The 18,389-nt window shown below is 40.9% G+C and overlaps 3 long non-coding RNA genes across 11 annotated transcripts in view; 2 read left to right on the top strand and 1 right to left on the bottom strand.

The window, feature by feature from the left end:
* LOC145466017 (uncharacterized) overlaps positions 1 to 18,389 on the bottom strand; it is a 160,354-nt gene that overhangs the window by 94,732 nt on the left and 47,233 nt on the right. For 5 of the 9 annotated variants that reach the window (XR_014041785.1, XR_014041780.1, XR_014041782.1 and 2 more), the window contains one exon: positions 1,721 to 18,286. This is a non-coding gene — a long non-coding RNA (uncharacterized LOC145466017). Of the gene's footprint in view, positions 1 to 1,720; positions 18,287 to 18,389 lie in introns of those variants that run through there. The other 4 variants (XR_014041787.1, XR_014041783.1, XR_014041781.1 and 1 more) reach the window with 3 other exon arrangements.
* Positions 1 to 18,389, top strand: part of LOC145466012 (uncharacterized) — a 64,568-nt gene that overhangs the window by 42,843 nt on the left and 3,336 nt on the right. The gene's annotated exons all lie outside the window — the stretch shown is intronic.
* LOC145466015 (uncharacterized) lies at positions 5,607 to 17,481 on the top strand. The gene is made up of 3 exons (XR_014041778.1): positions 5,607 to 5,650; positions 16,818 to 16,908; positions 17,393 to 17,481. It is a non-coding gene; the product is annotated as an uncharacterized LOC145466015 (long non-coding RNA).

Genomic DNA, 18,389 nt, shown 5'->3' with positions numbered 1-18,389 from the left:
TGTTGACTTTTCTTTCAACATATTCCTTGCACAATCATCTCTTGGAAAGTCCCTGATATATTGCGTACGTAATTCTTACAATCTTAGTAATGCTTATTGGGTATAGCTTGTTAACCTTTAACTGGAAAAATCAGCAAAACCACACATTGAACAATTAGATGCTCACAATTGATCATTTTAGAGTTTCTGATCCAAGAAAAACAAATCCTCTTTTTCCTTTATGGTTAATTATTGCAATCAGGAACTCCGCTTTTAGGCTCAGCCAAATCTATATGTTATCTTTAAATAGCCCAGGTCACAGAACACCAAAATGATGTGACCCATTTCAAAATGTCTGCCATCTTGAATCCGCTATGTTGAATTTCAAAATACTGCTCAATTAAAACAGATTGACAATTCAAGGATATCAGAGCTGTAAAGAATTTGCAATAAAATTGTCATAAATCCAAATTCAAACTATAACAGAAAAAATAAGCTTTAAAAACACTTTATTCAGTCAAAACATCCTTTTAGAACCTGGTTGCCATAGAACTGTAAAGTGGCATGACTAAACAATGTTCCCTGAATAACATTTAGGAAAAGTCACAAAGTTTGACTGCCATAGCTTGAATGTTGTTTTAGTAAGAAAAGATTGAAATTAGCATGGGCACTTTCAAACATTGCACACAAAGTGAAGACTTGAAGTGAAGGCTTGAAATTCTATTTTAGAGGGAATACAGCCTTGATACTTTTAGCAATAGGATGGGACATTGTCACAGTTAGAGGGAAAAAGTGTTTATTCTCAGTCTGCATTTTGTACCCAATCTGCAGTCTGCAAGCAGTTTTGAAAATGTGTCGCCCATGCATTACTTCCACACTAGAATGATTCCAAAATCTGCCCTCGATGTAGGCTTGACTTCCAGCCATTTTGGGAGTATGGTTGTGATCTGGCCACTTCAGAGCATTCCTTGAGCTGTCACTCTGAAGAACTGTAAAAGTAAGCTCGTTATAGCGACTTGCAACCGCGAATGCCGACTTCGGTTACGGTGCAGTTATGGTGTTATTTCCATTACCAAGTGCTAGCATAACCGTAAACAGGGTTATTCAGGCTAACCGTAGTGAAAGTCTGTACTCTTGAATAACGCTTCGGTTATCCTGTTTATGGTTAGCTCTCAATGATGGAATTGGTGACACGATTCAGTTTTAAAATGTCTACTGTCTGCAGTCTGCATTTTAAACTCGGTCTGCATTTTATCTCCGGTCCGTGGTCTGCAGTTCGCAGTCTGCGTTTTACACGGACCGTTAGTTAAAGCTTTCCAGCACATGTGAACCAAGGTTAACCTGAGTTCTGTACTCGCTAAACATCGCTGCCAGTAAGCTTACAGATTGAAAACAGCCAAGCATCGTCGCCATTTTAAGTTTATTAGAATGCGACTTCAATCACATTGAAATCACACGAAATCAGCGCTTTCGTTGGAGACCTCTTTCCCAACTACAGATTAGCCCAGTTACTGAAAAATTGTGTCGTCGGTTTTAATTTGTTCAACTTTTGTTGTTCCTTTTAGCAGCATCTTGTTAGCTGAGTTGGAAAACATCATAACGCGAAACAAACTGATGGACTTTCCAACACGACCATCGCATGTCCCCGGCAAGACACTTCAAGTTTGGTTTTCGGACTGTCTGTCCTGAACGCAATGTCGTTTGACGTAAGTTTAGTTCTCTTCTCCACAACCTCACTTACCTAAATTTTGCTTTGTTGAACTTCCTTCGCCCATGAAAAGACGTGTTCGCAACTACAAAACGATAACACCCGGGGAAGACACGAGGCTTTGAAATGGAAAACTTCCCAAGGGAGACCCTGCCGAGGAACCGGTCGCACCGGCACGGTCCAATCGCAGCCCGCCAAAGCTATTGTTTGGCCAGTAAAGCGTGTGTTTTGGTCACGAAAGATCGAGAAAACAGACATGGAAAAAACAACAACAACAACGACAACAAAATCAAAGAATAAGAAGAAATACCGTGTGGCACGAAATTTTTGCGGTTTCTATTTTGTTCGAATTTTGCGGTTTTTTTTTCCACGATCCGCAAAACTACGTTGACACGAAAATTTTCTCCGCACAAATTTACTCCACTGGCGAAATTATCATGCAAACAGCACATGTAGAATCTTGTTCCGTTCAGAAACAAAACTCGAGGGATGTGCATCAAGTGGTACCGTAGTTTTTCCTGAGCCATAGGCCTTATCACGGTTTTCGACGCCATCTTGACGGTAGGCAAAGCAATCAGAAATTACAGTGTATGTATGGGAATCCGATGGCAAATAACTTTTTCCAAAATTGAATTTTACACAATTAGTGAATCGCAACGTTAAAATATCAGGTAGAAGATTGTATTCACCAAGTTTGGAGGGTGTAGCTTAGCTAGAAGATGCTCAGTTAATTTCTCTGATTTTCCATACATTTGTCTGGAAAATTAATTTGGCTGAATAGACGGACGTCAAGACGCGGTTCGCGGGAAAAAAATACAGACAAATGTATGGAAAATTAGAAAAATTCACTGAGCGTCTTCTAGCCAAGCTACATCCTTTCCGACGAGCATTCCCGACCTTTTCATATGGGAGATCCCGCCCCGGGCTTTTTCCTCCATCTTTCCGACCCCAAGAAGTGAGCTCCTGGTGTTATAATCTTTTTCGGTGCCATTTAGGTCAAACTCAAGAAAAGACTAGCAGTGAAACACTTCTGATGCAAAAGGAATTATATGAAAAACCTCGACTTTTCATACCGTACTGTATTGAAATATTACGGGTAATTCTGGTGGGATTTCGTTCGCGCGTGTCTAGGACAGCCACATTGGCGGCGGGCCTTGTTTTTCTCATAAACTTGTGTCGAACGAACGCATACGTACGTATTTTATCAGCCTATCGCGATTTATAATGGTAATAGCACTGAGTGAAGCCAAATTCGGTCTGTAATAATACGAGTGATTAACAAAATCGGACGAGAGTATTGATTAAAGCCTGCGAGAGGTTAGCCTTGGAAGAGGAGAGCTTACCATTAGGCTTTCGAGAGGTTGATCATAAAAATTACAATTTCCTCGATTATGATTGCTTTAAAAAACTTCTATTTTCCACTAATAGGCCCTTTGCACGATCCGGTCACATGGTACAAAATCACACATGCTGGTGAGCAAGTTGCACAGTGGAACTTCCAAGACAATGCCACTCGTACCAGTCCACCTGGACCTCCCTTTGTTTAGAAGTCCCACTGCGGAACTTGCTCACCAGCATGTGTGATTTTGTACCATGTGACCGGATCGTGCAAAGGGCCTATTCACTTGCCAAGTTGTTATCGGACAGTTTGTTGTCGGACAGTTTGTTATTGGACAGTTCAATAAGCCAATCACATGCAAACTGTAGTTTCAATCAACCAATCACAACCTTGGTCACATTTAAACAATTTACACCTGCATTGTCAGTCTTTCAATGCAAATTTTCCCTTTCTTTCATAACTTGGCTATTCTTCTTTTCTCGGAAATCGTAATTTTTATGATTAATTGGTAATAAGACTTCGTGTCGTCCAATTCGGTCTGTAATCATACTCGTGATTAACAAATCGGACTCCCGCTGCGCGGTCGTCTGATTTTGTTATCACTCATATGATTACAGCCCGAATTGGACTCCACTCAGTCCTATTAGGCCCAGTTCAGACGGCGTGCTTCTGCCGTGCCGAATTAAATTCAGGAATTAAGTTCGACAAAAGCACGGCAGAAGCACGGCGTCTGAATCAAACTTTTGAATTAAGTCCGGCAAGCAATTAAGTTCGACAAGCTCTGCCGTGCTACACGACTCTGGCACGGCAGCGATTCAAACGTCGTGCCTCTGTCGCGCCAAACAAAATTCATAAATTAGATTAATATATTTTGGCGGGATTGCGTTCCCACGGGGAGTTAGGAGGAGAATTGTTACGAGGCATCAATAAATTCTAAATTTGATTCGACTCTGGCACGACGTCTGAATCAGAGTTGTTTTTCTGCCGTGTCATAGTCGAACCAAATTGCAACTGAGTTCGGCACGGCAGAAGCACGACGTCTGAACTGGGCCTTACCATTACTAATTAAGCAGATGTGATAAGACGTGACGCGACGTGAAAAATGTGTTTGCACCAATAAGCCTGAACCTCCAAAGGGATTGAATACTTTCGAGCAGTCCTTAGACTCGCAGTTTAACGAGTCTAAATAGTTTGAACCTATGACCACTGCGTACAGACACATAAAGCCACACATTGGCTCTCATAATGGCAAATTTCCTCTTTGATACGCGCCTGCAGGGAATCATGGTAACTTTATCAACAAAATAGACTATGAATTCAACTACCATGATTCCCAGTACGCTTTTCTATTCAGGTGGCAGGGCATCACACAGGTTACTATGAGGTAACGTGGAGTATCTAGGAACGATGTTAGTCATCAGTTCAAATCCTGCGCGCATGTTTTTACCAGCCCTACAAATAGAAGTAGAAGGTCTGTGAAAGACTATTGCAGCCGGGGAGAAGCGGTGGACGAATCAGTGGTTAGCGCGCTGGACTCGGCTTCGTTTGAACCCCCGGCCGGGGTCCTCACGTTGTGTTTTTGAATCTAAGAGAAGAAAAACTCCTAGTTTCTCCATGCTGTAGAAACCTAAGCGGGAATAAGCAAGCTTACAATATTCCTGCTTATAACAGCTTCAACCTGAGTGCCATCACTTTATGAATGTGATCGTGGATCTGGACGGGATTTGAGCCAAGTGGTGGGGCCTGGAAAGAGCTGGATGGAGGATCTGGCCCGAGGTGTGCATTGCAGCAGCCGAAAGAGCCGGCTGGCAGCAGAGTGTGTATTTCCGCCCTTGGTATGTGGTCATAATAAACAAACTTTACATAGCTGCAGACTATCACAGCCTTGTAAACATATTTTCGGCTCATTTTTTTTTCCAGCGGCATAGAATTCCTCGAGAAGAATGAGATCAGTGGAGAGACTCATGCCAAAACTTCTTACTCAATCGAAACAACCGGTAATAACAAATTCTATCTCACTCATTAATTCACTATACAAGTCATTGGTTTTTAGCCTATCATACGGGAATTTACCCCTGAAGGACGCTTGGGGGCTCTCCCGTACGTGAACAATAAAAGGTGAAATGTCACTACAGCTGGGATAGATTTTTACAGTCGTTCTCTCGAGTCCGGACTTCCCTACCGCAACGTGAACGTTATAGAAAGAAACAAATATAGCAAGAAGCCAAACAAGTCCGGTGACGTACCCAGAGGTAGCACAAAACTAGAGAACTGTTGAACTTGCGTTTACGAGGCTCCTGGCTCCGCTGATGATCACAGATCCAGTGAGATTAAGGTTAGTAGTTAGAACGTTGTGCGTTATATAATTATAGCATAATTCGCTTTGTTTTGCTTCGAGAATTCATCTTCCAGATACAACTTATTCCGGTAACTGAAAGTGCACTTATCTTCCAAGGAATTTAGTTCATCTGCAAGTTATGGTACGTATTTCAGAATAAATTCACACCTGTAAAAAGTAGCCCGTTTGAACGTGAAATAACTTCTTTACTGTTGTTTTCTTTGGTTATTTTCCCTGCTCAGATATCTGCGAGGATCATGCCAAGTCCGACGACATCGTGTGTACTGTAAGTAATGAACAGTCTTCATTTTGTATCAAATTCGATCGAAATTATGCTGTTGTTGCTTTGTTGGCATTTCTCGACCGTCAGGTCGTGCGCGAATTTCTCGACTAGATACAACTAGAGACGGGCTTTCCGGCAAACCATTAGAGACACCGTGAAAATGCCTCTATGCAGGGAAATAGGTAGTGCGCTCAGTAGAAACGCGCTAAAATCGCACACTTTACGTACTACAATCTAAGTTTGAGGACAATTTGGTAAGTTAACTAGGATTTTAATCCAAAATATATGCTGAAAACAGGCCTGTAAGGACATGCTTGAACATGCCCTTGGAGGGTTTTTCCCGCTTCTCAAACCTGTGATGTGATAGGATAAGAAGAATTAAACGGAAATGACGCAAATCTGAAATTGACCAATAGGGAGAGTAGTTCAGGCACAGCACTAATTTTAAAAGTTTTAGAAAGTTTATGGAAGCAAACTATTGAGACAATAATTATTGTTGCCACGACCTTTAAAATATTACTACTCCATGCCGCATTGTTTGTGGTCACTCTTGTGGAAGGCCAAGCCCGAGAGAATACAGTTAGAGATCAAATTGAGCTGCAAATCAAAGCCAACGTAATTATAATAACTTTTTCAAATGCACAGTGGCACTGATGAAATTTGGATGGCACATAAGTGATTTAACGAAATAGCCTGCAATGTTAATATGATAGATATTTTAATGTCCTAGCCACTAAATCTAAAACCAATATCCCTTGTTCTCGCTTCTTATCTGTCTATTCATCTAGTTCCATATTCCCGATCTCTCATTTTACATCTAATTAAAGCTAGCGAAGCTGTATTTGATGAACCAAGTTAAGCAAGATTTACTCCTCGGCGTTCTTATTTTAAAATACACTTACAGGGACAACTTATCAGGTTCGGTCGATAAAAGAAACCATTCTTTGCAATCACTTGACGCTCGCTGACCTAGGCGGGCATGACCTCTAAAATCAGTAATTGCAAATATAAAACAACGAGAGTTGCAAAAATCGGCTAGCTGTAAATGAAAATCGCATTTCTCCAGTAGAACCTAACTAAATAGATACAGAAGAGCCCTTGACATAGATACCGTGCGACATTGCCATCCATTGGCATTTCAAACTCGGAACAAACATCTTTTTACCGAATGAAATTTGAATTTTAAATGGTTTGGTAAAATGAATGTTTGTTCTTCCGAATTTACAAAATGCCATGCAAACAATAATACGTACACACCAATCTTTCTGTCACAGGCTATGATACAGAGTAGACAAAACCATTCTCTTTGGCTCCGAACAAGTATAACCTCGCAAAAGAAGTCTATGTACTGTAGACGTCACAAGCGCACAGATTGCGAGAACCTACGAGCTCGATAGTTTGGCAAAAATGTTCATCGTCACAAACGTCATGTTCAAAGTGAAAGGTAAAGTGACCTCGAAATTTGAAATTTCGAAAGTTGAAGGAAAACTGACTTTCTATTATCTATTATTTATTGCAACTGGCATGAACGTAAGAAGGCTCTTCACACCCCTAGGAGATGAGAGGGTGTAGAGAATTTCTACTTTTAATCAGTAGACAAGACGACAACCAGGAGATTCGCTGTTGGGCTAACTACGATTGTGAAAGCTGGCTAAGGTTGGTTTCTATATGATTGTTACGATCGCTGCAATCGCTCTAAAAGTTGAGCAAACCTTACCGTACTAGATTCCATATGATCCCCACGATCGCTTCAGGGAATTGATAAAAGAAAAGCTTTTAAACCGCAGGCAACCCCTCGTGAGGTCCTGGATCAAACAACGATACCGCCACATTCTGGTTTGTTTTTTCATACAATCTCGCAGCTGGAGTGTGGTATTCACATGATCGCAATGCGTGATGTTCATATGATTCTACTGATCGCTCAATCGTTGATATAGAACTGATCGAGGTCATTCTCAGCGGCGATCGATAGTTGTCACAACGATCGCCACGATTGCTGACCTAGCGATGGAAATGATCGCAGCGATCAAATGGAAACCAGACTTTAATTTAGTGAAGAGAAAGAAAGCCATGCATTGTATTATACACTGGTTTTCCGGTGCTCCGAAATAGAGAGTGGATTTTAATATCGCATATATAGAGATTATCGTGCTTGTATATGGGCCAACTTTTGCGCCACAGCTTAAAATTCGAGCAAGAAACAGAGATTAGAAAACTATTTCGGCGAAATTGGCTTTTGTGGCGTGATGGTTGACCTTCACATGCTTTAAAATGATTTACACAGTGTAAACAACGAAGAAAGCATGCATTCAAATCACCAGACGAAATGATAAGAACACGAGAAGTCGAATATTTACTGACTGTCTCCCCCAAGATTTTAACTGTTCCAGATGAAAGCTTGTGAAGCCTACGATGTCAATGAAAGAAGAAAGAAAAGAAAGTTACATACCTTTGTTTATATCTTCTGAACTCTCATTAACGTACTCCTTTCTGAGCTCCGTAAATCGTAAAAGGTTTCAAAACATACTTCGCGTGATGGTCTAAATTGACAGCATAAAAGCACTAGACACTACTAAGGTTTGAACACGTTGGAATTGCGTGTCTTGTTCCCCTTGGCCAGCGGTCGGGAACCGAACGACGCATTCCGAGAATATCGGCTGAATTGCGCATGCCTAGCTGAAAAACACGTGATGTTCTACTTGCGCTCATTTTCATTGCTTCTAAAAGCAAACAAAATGAATCCGGCAACGGAATCATCCGTTTCCCCAGGCTTGCGCACTTCAGAACGAAGACTCGAGGTACGAGTTAGATTGCCGCTGTGTCCATTCTCGTCCCCAGAGGCCGCACTCCTTTTGATCAGCACCAAGAATCACGATCTCTGGATAGGTCCAGTAAGATTCCGGTTCTGATTGGCTTTGCAAACACAATAGAATGAGACTGGAACCAATCAGATTTGTCAGACTTGACTCTGAGCATGCACAGAGTGACGGAAAGTCCGTGAATCGCGGACTTCCGGTGTTGGACTCGGCCGGAGGTCGCGATTCTTGGTGCTGACCAAAAGGAGCGCGGCCTCTGGGGACAAGAATGCGCTGTGTCGAGCATGGGTGGTCGGGAGGAGGGGAGGGGGCGGGAAGAAGAGGTATGCGCATACGTCGTAATTGTTTAATGAGCGTAGTGAGATATTTATGCTCGGAACTACAGTTTGTAGTCGAATGCGTCACCCGCAAAGGCTGTTTTCAGGTGTATTCCGAAGTTGTGATTTTCAGGGTGTAAAAGGCAAGTTCTCGGGATGGGAACAAATAAGTTGGTTAAATGCCCCTGGAGGGGCAAATGTTTCACCCACTGTTTACCCTAACATTAGGTCTTGTGTCATTGTGCTCCTAAAATTGTCTATAACTGCTGTTAGCATTGTTCCCAATTTAGTTGAATTATGCCAAAATTATGCCAAAGTTCACAAACCATGCTCTTAGCATACGAACTTATGCTCACAAAATCAGAAAAATGTTTCCGCGTATATAACTGCGTAAAGATATTTCAGAAACAAATGATTACAACTTTTAGCGCGTTTTTAGAATATTAAATTTTTATTGGTTGTGTTTTTCTTAATTAGTTTTTAATGGTAACTAGGCAAGTGAAAATTCCTAGATCTACTGAAAAAGTAAATAAACAACACTTATTGTGAACGTGTAGCAAACACACTAAAAAATTAAAATAAGTGTTTAAGTCTGTCGTATATAATTATGCTAGAGTAAAGCATATTTGAAAATTATGGTCGGATACTCGAATTATGCCAAAAAGTATGCTAGCACAATGGGCCAACGGTTATACATTGAATCCTTCAGCGGTCAATCCACAATGGAGGACAAAAATCCTTGGAACAGTTATGGAAAACCTTGCTTCCACATCCTTAACTTATCAAACAATCAAATGTAGCATAGTTTCTCTAACCACGTGGATACCGAGAATGGCCCTCCCCTCCCCCTCCAAACAGTGTTGGGATGAAGAAACACTTTCAGGACAGGCGAAAGTGTACAGGGCTGCACAAACTACAACATTGCTTGGGGGCGAGGGAGAAAGGGGGAGAAATTAAGGCATATCGTGTTAATCGTCCTTAGAGTTTTGTCCCCCATTGTAGATCTGAGCTGAGAATGTCCTGCATCACATCTTACGTTGGCCAAAAACGCATTTATGTTTTTGTCCTGACGGCTTTTGTGTTTTGTGGTCATTACACTTCGCAGTAACTAGTTTAGTACTGAGAGCTTTGTATTTTGCTTTGCTATTTATTTTTTTTCTAATTTTTGTCGGCTATTTTGTCCGCCATTTTGTCTGAGCTGCATCTTTCAATCATTACCAATTTCACAGGTTTACTCTCAATTTCACTTTTCTTCATTCCACTGATTTAGGATTAATCGACCAATCGGAATACGGTATAAAAGGAATAAAAGTAGTGTTTATAGAGGTCAGGGATGCCTTTTTGTTAAATTGACCGTCATGTGACTATAAATGTTACCGTAACTGACGAGTGCGTCTATACAGCTGCAAGTTTCAAACAACAATTCTGTTCAGCGCGCGGTTTTGCTAACGCTTTTGGCTTCTTATTTTTTTTCAGTTATGACAGTAATTCAATTCTATTTCCCGAGTGGAGGCAAATGCCAGGCCCCCGGGCACAAATAAAATTTCAAATGCACTATGCCGTGATTAGGATATGAGCAGATAACGGCTATTGCCCGAGGGGGAGGGGGGTGGGGGGGTGGGGAGAGATGGCCGCTGCTGGAATTAACTGATGAATTAAAGATCTTGGCGATTGTAGGTAGTCTCGGCGAGAAGGCGCCACACTTCGATCGCCTGTAAAATCTGGAACAAACCCGGCAGAGCATCTTGGAACACGCCGGAATCTCTCCCACTGACACGCCAGAAAACTCCCGGAACACCACGAAGCAGCTACGTAACAAAGTTGACCTGCACCTCTTTAATACTTCTAGTTTGATTCGTTCTTGTTAATCTGCAACTCTTTTGTTTTTAGGGCTAGGGACATTGTTTGTGTTGTATACCTATTGTTTCGTTTGGCCAATCATGAAGAGCCTTGTAAACGGTGCGTGGTCACACACGGAACCACCCGTAACATTAAAAATACTCGAATAAAAACAACAAGTATGATATCTCAACAATAAAAAAAACTCACTGACTAGTACATGTTGAAATAGAGCATGGTTCGTCAGCGCTTAGAATATTTCCTGATAAAACCCCGATAATGGGCAACTCCCAAATCGAGGAATTGAAAGTGAAGGCTTTCAAAGATAAACGAAAATCTCCGAAGTTGTCCGAAATTAAGCGAATACTTCCAAAAATAACAGGGCTGCTCCGAACGTTTTAAGAAGGCTGCCGAACATTTTGGAAGCTTCTACGAAAAAAAAACCCCAGCAAATTAAAGCCCCATTGCAATTATAACGTAGATTGGGTAATTTGTTTGTTTGTTTGCTTTTTTCTAAAAAAGCGACATACATTATTACATCAAAGAAATTTTAAAAGTTTCCATTAATCCGAGGGTTTATTTTCATTTCATCCTTCTGAAGAAAACTTATGTAGCGTCAAGGCAGGGGACCAGGGATGAATGTAAAAGTCACTTGAAACACTACATGCATGACACCTACAGGACAAGATGATTCCTAGTCGGCATTTTAACTACTTCCTTATTCTTGCTTTAAACAACTGCTGGTTGAAAGTGTTACTTTTCGATTTCTGACCCTAATTAGATCCTGAATTAAATCCATAAAAATTGTCTTTGTATTTCTTATTGTTCTTGTTGTTTTATTCTGGATTGACACTTTGGAAAGCCGTTATAATCATTTCAGAAAAGTATTACGTTTTCGTTTACTTGGTGAAAGAACACAGCGCTACCGGATGCCGTGCGCAAGAGTACAGTACGATCACGTTTATACACATCGCAAATTCGAGGACAAAAAACTTCGAGAACGGTTACAAGCCCTTTGTTGCTCGGTGAACATGAATAACATGCCTCCCAAAAGAAGACAAGGGCGGATCAAGATGCCAAAGAAAACAGTAATTTAGACAGATGATGAAGTGGAGTAACTGTTAGAAATACAGTTTGTAGAGTTCCCAAAAGGAAAGTGGAGGATTGGAGTGAGAAAGCGTTTAAAGCGAGTTCTCAGGAGAGTCGTTGTCTTCCATTATCTTTGTAGACTGTGTTTAACGTTAAGATTGCTTGCGGCAACAACTTCTAATGTCACTATTAATTAAGTTCAGAGACGACCCCATTTCGCTCTGTAAATTAAAGTGATCAGCAGGAAAAGAGCGGTATTGTTGACTACTGTCGCTGACAACAGTTTCCAGCATTTTTTAACACTTAACTTCTACTTTGATCTATTAATAGCATCATTCTTTGTCAGAAAAATCAAACAAATTTGTGAACAGCTCATAAACATTCCCTTGACATCACAAGTTACCATGGCAACGGTATGGTCTGTTGAAAACACCCTTAATTTTAACTTTAAGTGCTTATAACTAAATGAAATAGGAGTTTAGTGACCACTGCATTTTATTATCTCGAAATTGAAATCAGCATGTCAAGATTCAGAAAGTTTAAAAAATTTCAGTAACATTTAAGTGGCTGTGACCCCCCCTCCAACCCCTCCCCCCCGCACCTACTTGGCAAAAATTTGTATTTTGGCATGCTAACCACAGTTAGGTAATAAAAAAAAGGTCCCACGTGCAGACTCGTTTTTTAGTTGAAAACAACTACAAGTAAGGTTAATGTTATGCTGTAGCTACGCTAATCTTATTGGCCGCGAATCACCATAGAATAGACCATTTAACAGTTGTCTGCTCAGTGACCTGACTTTTGAATGGCAGCGATGCTGGAGGTGACCTTCTTTGCTACAGACCTCTCTGCTTTTATCATCAGTAAATGCACCTAGTTAACATTAGAACAACTTGATTTACACAACAAAAGCAGTGAGGTCTGTATCAAAACAAGGTCACCTCCAGCCTCGCTGCCATTCAAAAGTCAGGTCACTGAGCAGACAACTGTTAAACGGTCTATCGTTGTTTTTTTGTTGTTGTTGTTTCACGGTACTGTTTTGGCCTCAGGGATGAACTATTCACGTAGTGGCGATACATTCCAATCAGAGTGAAGTTCGCTGGGCAAACTAGCTGGTAAAGAAATGTTTACAACACAAAAAATAAAAGTAAAGACAGTAAATGTATCACAAATTAAAAGTTTGGATTATTGAAGTGATTCTAACTGAACTGAAACGACATAGTGTGCAACAATGCAAAGACGTTCCTTTCCATGTTAAAATTAAAATTTCGCCTAAATTCAGTGCGTCGCAACAAAAAGTGACATGGCGCTACTTGTCAACTGTTGCCGGACTCTTACAAAGTAAGGAGTCTCGCTTGAAATGTTCTTTTATTGTTGTTAGTGTATTAAAGAGCTATGTACTAGTCACTGTAATCGCAGCCTAGTCTTACCCTGCAGCGCACTCTTACACCCAGGTCTCCTAAAATTTCTCAACACTCTAGTCATTATATTCCAGAAACGAAACACTACTACTTTTTGAATAGCTCCTGTTTTTGACACCATTATTATAGTATCAACCGAATAAAGGGTCACCTGATTGATGGATCAAAGAAGGAGTTCTAAAAAATGGAGGACACTGCTTAGAGCCACCTTAGGCTTATAGTTAGGCACTTTAAGTTAGAAAGTATTGACAGCAAACTGCAACACCTTGAGGGTGCTTTTTACTTTTCCCAAAACATTGCATTTGCTCGTATTGGCCAATCTCTTTTGCCTAGTTAATAAAAGTGTGGTTCTCTTTCCTCTTTTTGTAGGGTCATGGGACGAAGTGTCCGTGTTAACCTGTTTTCACGTGGAGAAACTGCCTGTGATAAATTTTACATTAACAAAACCTTTTTCAGAACTCGTTGTATATATCGCAAAGCTCGATCCATCTCTGCGGTAAATTTTGGACGATCGCTCCACGCAAACAAAGTCTAAAGGCTGGTTTCCATATGATCGCAGACGATCGCGGATCGCAAATAGCAGATCGCAGACGATCGCAAAGAGAGTTGTTTCCATATAATCGCAGACGATCGCAAGCGATCGCAGAGCCGACTGTTGCATACATTTCGGACAGCGGAACTGTCAAAATTACACGCGTGTTGTGCTGGCGGGAAATCGCAGCAAACAATATGGCGGACGTCGAGGAGGAAATTTTGCTGCAAACAAATTTATTTCTTCTTTTAGTCAACCTATTTTGAAATTCTCTTGGCACTGCATCTCGCCCCGATCCAGAAGGTAGCGTTTTCAATCGCTTCAGATAACGACCATACGCAGTTCTTATGTTGCGGAATTTGACCTCCGCCTCAGCCGCCGATAAATTAAATTTCTCCCCGATTTTTTTCCCAGCAGTTAGCCTTTTCGTTTTTGTCTTTGAAATCTTTACTGTTACGGTGCTAAACCCAATGATATCGCGCAACTTCCTCCATAAATTTCTCGTTACTAACGTTACCTTGTTCAACGCCAGCCATGTTCAGTTTACAACAAATAAGCGGTTGCTTTGTTGCAAAGAAGTGTTGAATCATGGGTCAGAATTCAAAATATTATGGGATACGTTTCGATCGCAGATCGCAGAACTTTGGTTTCAAAGAAAGAAAAGTAACAAATTGTCCACAAGGTGTACAAGCAAATTGTTGTCGGTTTTATTGAGTTATAAGAAAAGGATGAGCTTTTTCGTGACCCAGACTAACAGGAATTGCTCCGAAAATTCTTGATCGTTCTTGGCCTGCTTTTCCACTAGATTTGTATTTTAAATATTCAAAAATTGCAGGAGCTGAAAACTGTCACTGCATCATGGGATCCTGACTGCATTCATTTTGGTTTTGCATCATCCTCGTTTTCTCATTCAATGTCAAGGATGCTATCAACAAGCTTGAGTTAAAATTGAAATCGAAACTGCTCATCATGATCAGTTTCAATAACAAACCGTTGATTTTCTTCGCTTCTTCCCCGGCGGCATCCTCGCAGATATCCGCGTGTACCACACGAGATGACGCAATTTGTTATTTACGTTCCTTGACGAACTAAATTATCAAGAGACGATTATCGTCTCTTGCTGCAAGCCCCTTCCGAAAGATGCTGCTAAATACTTCACAAGTGACGGTCTCCGTCCGCGATCAGAGCACCATACATACTCTGGCGGGGCATCCTCGTCCCTAGGGCCTTGATGAAAACGAGCCGCCATTTTGAAAATCGTCGAGAAGGCCCTGGGGACGAGGTTGTCTGGCGGGGTATAGTCAATGCTACTTACACAAAGTAAATTCTGATATTACAGGAACGCCGCTGTTGTTTGAAATCTCGGGTTAGAGGTACATTTCAAGATGGCGGCGGTGGCGGCAGAAACGGAACATCTCAGTATTTCAATACTCCTTTTGTTTCAGAATACATAGAATAAAGTGTTGATAGGAGAAAATTGTTTTTTTTGGAAAGGAAACCATTGAAGATTCAAATGATATTAAGAATCTATGACGAAGAGACTTGATAACATTAGTCCAATGGTAACTCCCTCCGTCTCACTTTATCAACACACTAGCTTACTGCCAAAGATCTGTGTACCATGTGATTTCTGACGAGGGGGGAAATTGAGAAAACACACGATTATGGGTGCTTACCATTTGCCAGAATGAACCTGTTAAGATCACCGTTGAATAATTCTAAGGCAATACTACTGTGGTCAGTTTCCATACTTTCCAACCAAATGAAACGGACTGGCCTTCTGTCAGTCTCGACCGACATGCGCGGCTACTAAGCTCACCTCGAGGCCCTGCGAGTAAGTTCTGGTCAATGCATGGAGCACGTTCACAATCACATGGAATTTCCATTCGGAATGTTTGCTTTTATCGTTTGCTCAAACCGTGAACTAACAAGTTTCCCCGTGTTAATGGAAAACTGACTTCAATCCATTGAATTGCGCCTCTCTCCCCATCACGACTATAGCGAATCTATTCTTATTTAAAAAAGGCCTAAATAAATGACAACTTTATGCACGACTAGTCTGGTAGTTATCACAGCATAATAAAACGGATCCTGATTCAGGAGCACATTCACTATCACTTAATTTGGTAGTCGCCGTTTACTTTTGGTGTTTGTTCGGTTATCCGAAACATTCCGTTTACACTGAGGGCAGAAATGTGTTAAATTTCAGGATTATCAGTTGAGGACGGAAAAGATTTTTTTATCTGCTGGCTTAGATCACAGATCAGCAAACTTTCTGTGAAATGGGCTGAAAGCAGGAGTCATAATCAGGGATGGACGCTACAATTAAGTAGCATTTGGGGGGTGGTTGGATAGTCTTATCCTCCAGATATGTATCAATTTTAGAAAGTGGATTTATTTCATGCAGAAAACGAGGTTTACTTTCATTTTGTTCAGTCCACGTGATCGGGTGGGTCATGGACTAACTACTCTACCTCCACATTTGCAGTCTCCTGTTCCGCTCTCCTCCGTCTTTTAATTCAGATTACTAAATAAGATTACCTATTTAGCTTGTACGAAGCGACACTAATGAGCTGCGAGCTTGCTCAACGAACAATAACTGCTCAACTCCAACTTCTCTAACAGTGCACATAAATTCCAAACTCACTAATTAAACAGTTTAGTGTGCCTCGTCTAAGTCTAGTGACGGATTCGCTTATATTTAAACATCTCGTCATGCTTATCCTGAGTACTTGGCGATATACACATAAACTGGTAATTAAACTGATAATTCTATTTATTCCCATAACTCGTCTCGTTGTCAGTCTATACACATTGTAAAGAGAAATTGAATGTTGATCATTATTGAAGATTAACAGGTAGAATAACAAGATAGAGACGGATCAAAGGCTTACGATCATAAACTGAAGAACAAACTGATATTTCAACCATGTGGTTTGTGGATGATGTACTAGGACGTTCACTCGCAAACATAAATTCCTTTGGTTGGTTTCAAAATGTGTCCAGAATTTATTAAAAGGAAATTATAAATAAATCAAGTTTGTAACCTATTTCTAGAAACGCAATTCAACAAAATGCCATCGCCTTAGCAACCAGCGAAATGCTTGCTCAAACAAATGATTGACATTGATTGACCTCAATTCTTTCTTCTATTAAAAGTAACAAACAGACTTTAAAGAGAGTGTTTCAGAGTGACCGGTTCATTGCGTTGGCGCTGTGCGAGGAACAGGCCCTGGCACAAATTGCCCTATGACGCATTAAGATAACAGACTTGATTGAATGCACTTTCATTTTCATCAAAACAGTTTTCAGCTGTCTCTCTCTTTAAACTTCAACGTTTAAATTCGCTGCGGTAAACGAAAGCTGAATTATGGCGTTGAAAATGAGGAACAAAGTAAGCTCATTCATGTATGATGTCATAATAGCGGGAATTTCCCAGATACGCAGCAAATTTAACCAGCATACGGTATGGCAAGAGCGTTTGGTAGGAGTGTTGACAGTGCATTGATGACGACTAGCAGCAGAAATAACGCAGTCATAAGCTTGCTGCCGCATTGTTTGATTTTTCTCAACTGACCAGGGAAGCAACATCGCGAGGTTTTGTGACTGTAAGACACCGTCCAGCCACAAGTGCAATGTGTTTTTCTAACGATGCTGATGACACTGCGTTCTGTTCAAAAGTTCGGATTCCTGCGTGCCCGGAAACGACAAGACAGTGGACAAGGACGTCAATAGACAAAGACCACAAAGACGCTGCTCTAAACGAAGGAAAGTGCAATCATACACATATTCTCGTCGAAATACATGCTTGAACCACAAGAAAGAGGCATTTGAAGAAGTCTAACATGCTACGAGCAACTGCACTGACATCAGATGGTGCGATTGGAGTAAAAAGACCGCATACAAGACATAATCTATGTAACTGAGATAATGAAGCATTTAATAGACAAGCCGCCATCTTGGGGGCGATCGCGCAGGAAAAGACACTGGGACGAGAACAAGACGCACATCACAGCGGGCTCAGCTCCAATCAAGCATCTGCCAGAGTTGCAATGCTTTCTCAGTGGAGAAGAGACCACTGAAACTTGAAGTTTAGTCTTCTAAAGGACACAACAGGACGGTAAGTTCCATTTTTACCATTCGAGGATACTATCCATGCTGTTAAGACTTAAGTTTCGTTTCATATTGAAGTCTACTTCATTTAATCTTGCACGTGGTTCATAGCAGCACGCCGCGCTGAAAGGCAAAATGAAGGCAATGTTATAACACATTGGGAACTAACAAGTGTAGTATAGTTTCTCGTTTAGTGGTGGTATCAAAACATATTTGTGTGGGTCTAAACCCGCAAAAAGCACCGGATGTTCAATTTATAAACAAGGACTACAAGGGCCGCCGCCTCTTGTGGTTAGCGAGGCAAATTTTGCACGAGGGTACACAGCTTACCCTTCTCACTGATGTGATTTCACAAAATCGAGCTGCTTGATGAAAACGTTTGTAAGCTACATTTTAACTGTCAAGAACCTTTAATTCTTCTAATCCATATTACACTGAGCGCTCTTGTATCTTCGCAGGTCGGGGTTGTGTTCGTAATTAACGAAACAAACAGGAACTAAGCGTCAAGTAACAACCTGCAAGTTACTACAGAAAAATCATTATTAGTAGTGATAGGAATCTTTTAATGTGATGTAACACAGTTTGTATAGTTTTAAGGTAATTTAAGTGGCAGTACTT

The sequence above is a fragment of the Orbicella franksi genome, chromosome 13 (genome assembly GCF_964199315.1).
Source record: "Orbicella franksi chromosome 13, jaOrbFran1.1, whole genome shotgun sequence".
Taxonomy (NCBI): domain Eukaryota; kingdom Metazoa; phylum Cnidaria; class Anthozoa; order Scleractinia; family Merulinidae; genus Orbicella; species Orbicella franksi.
The sequence above is the reverse complement of the archived record's forward strand: the minus strand, read 5'-3'. Positions and strand labels throughout refer to the sequence as shown.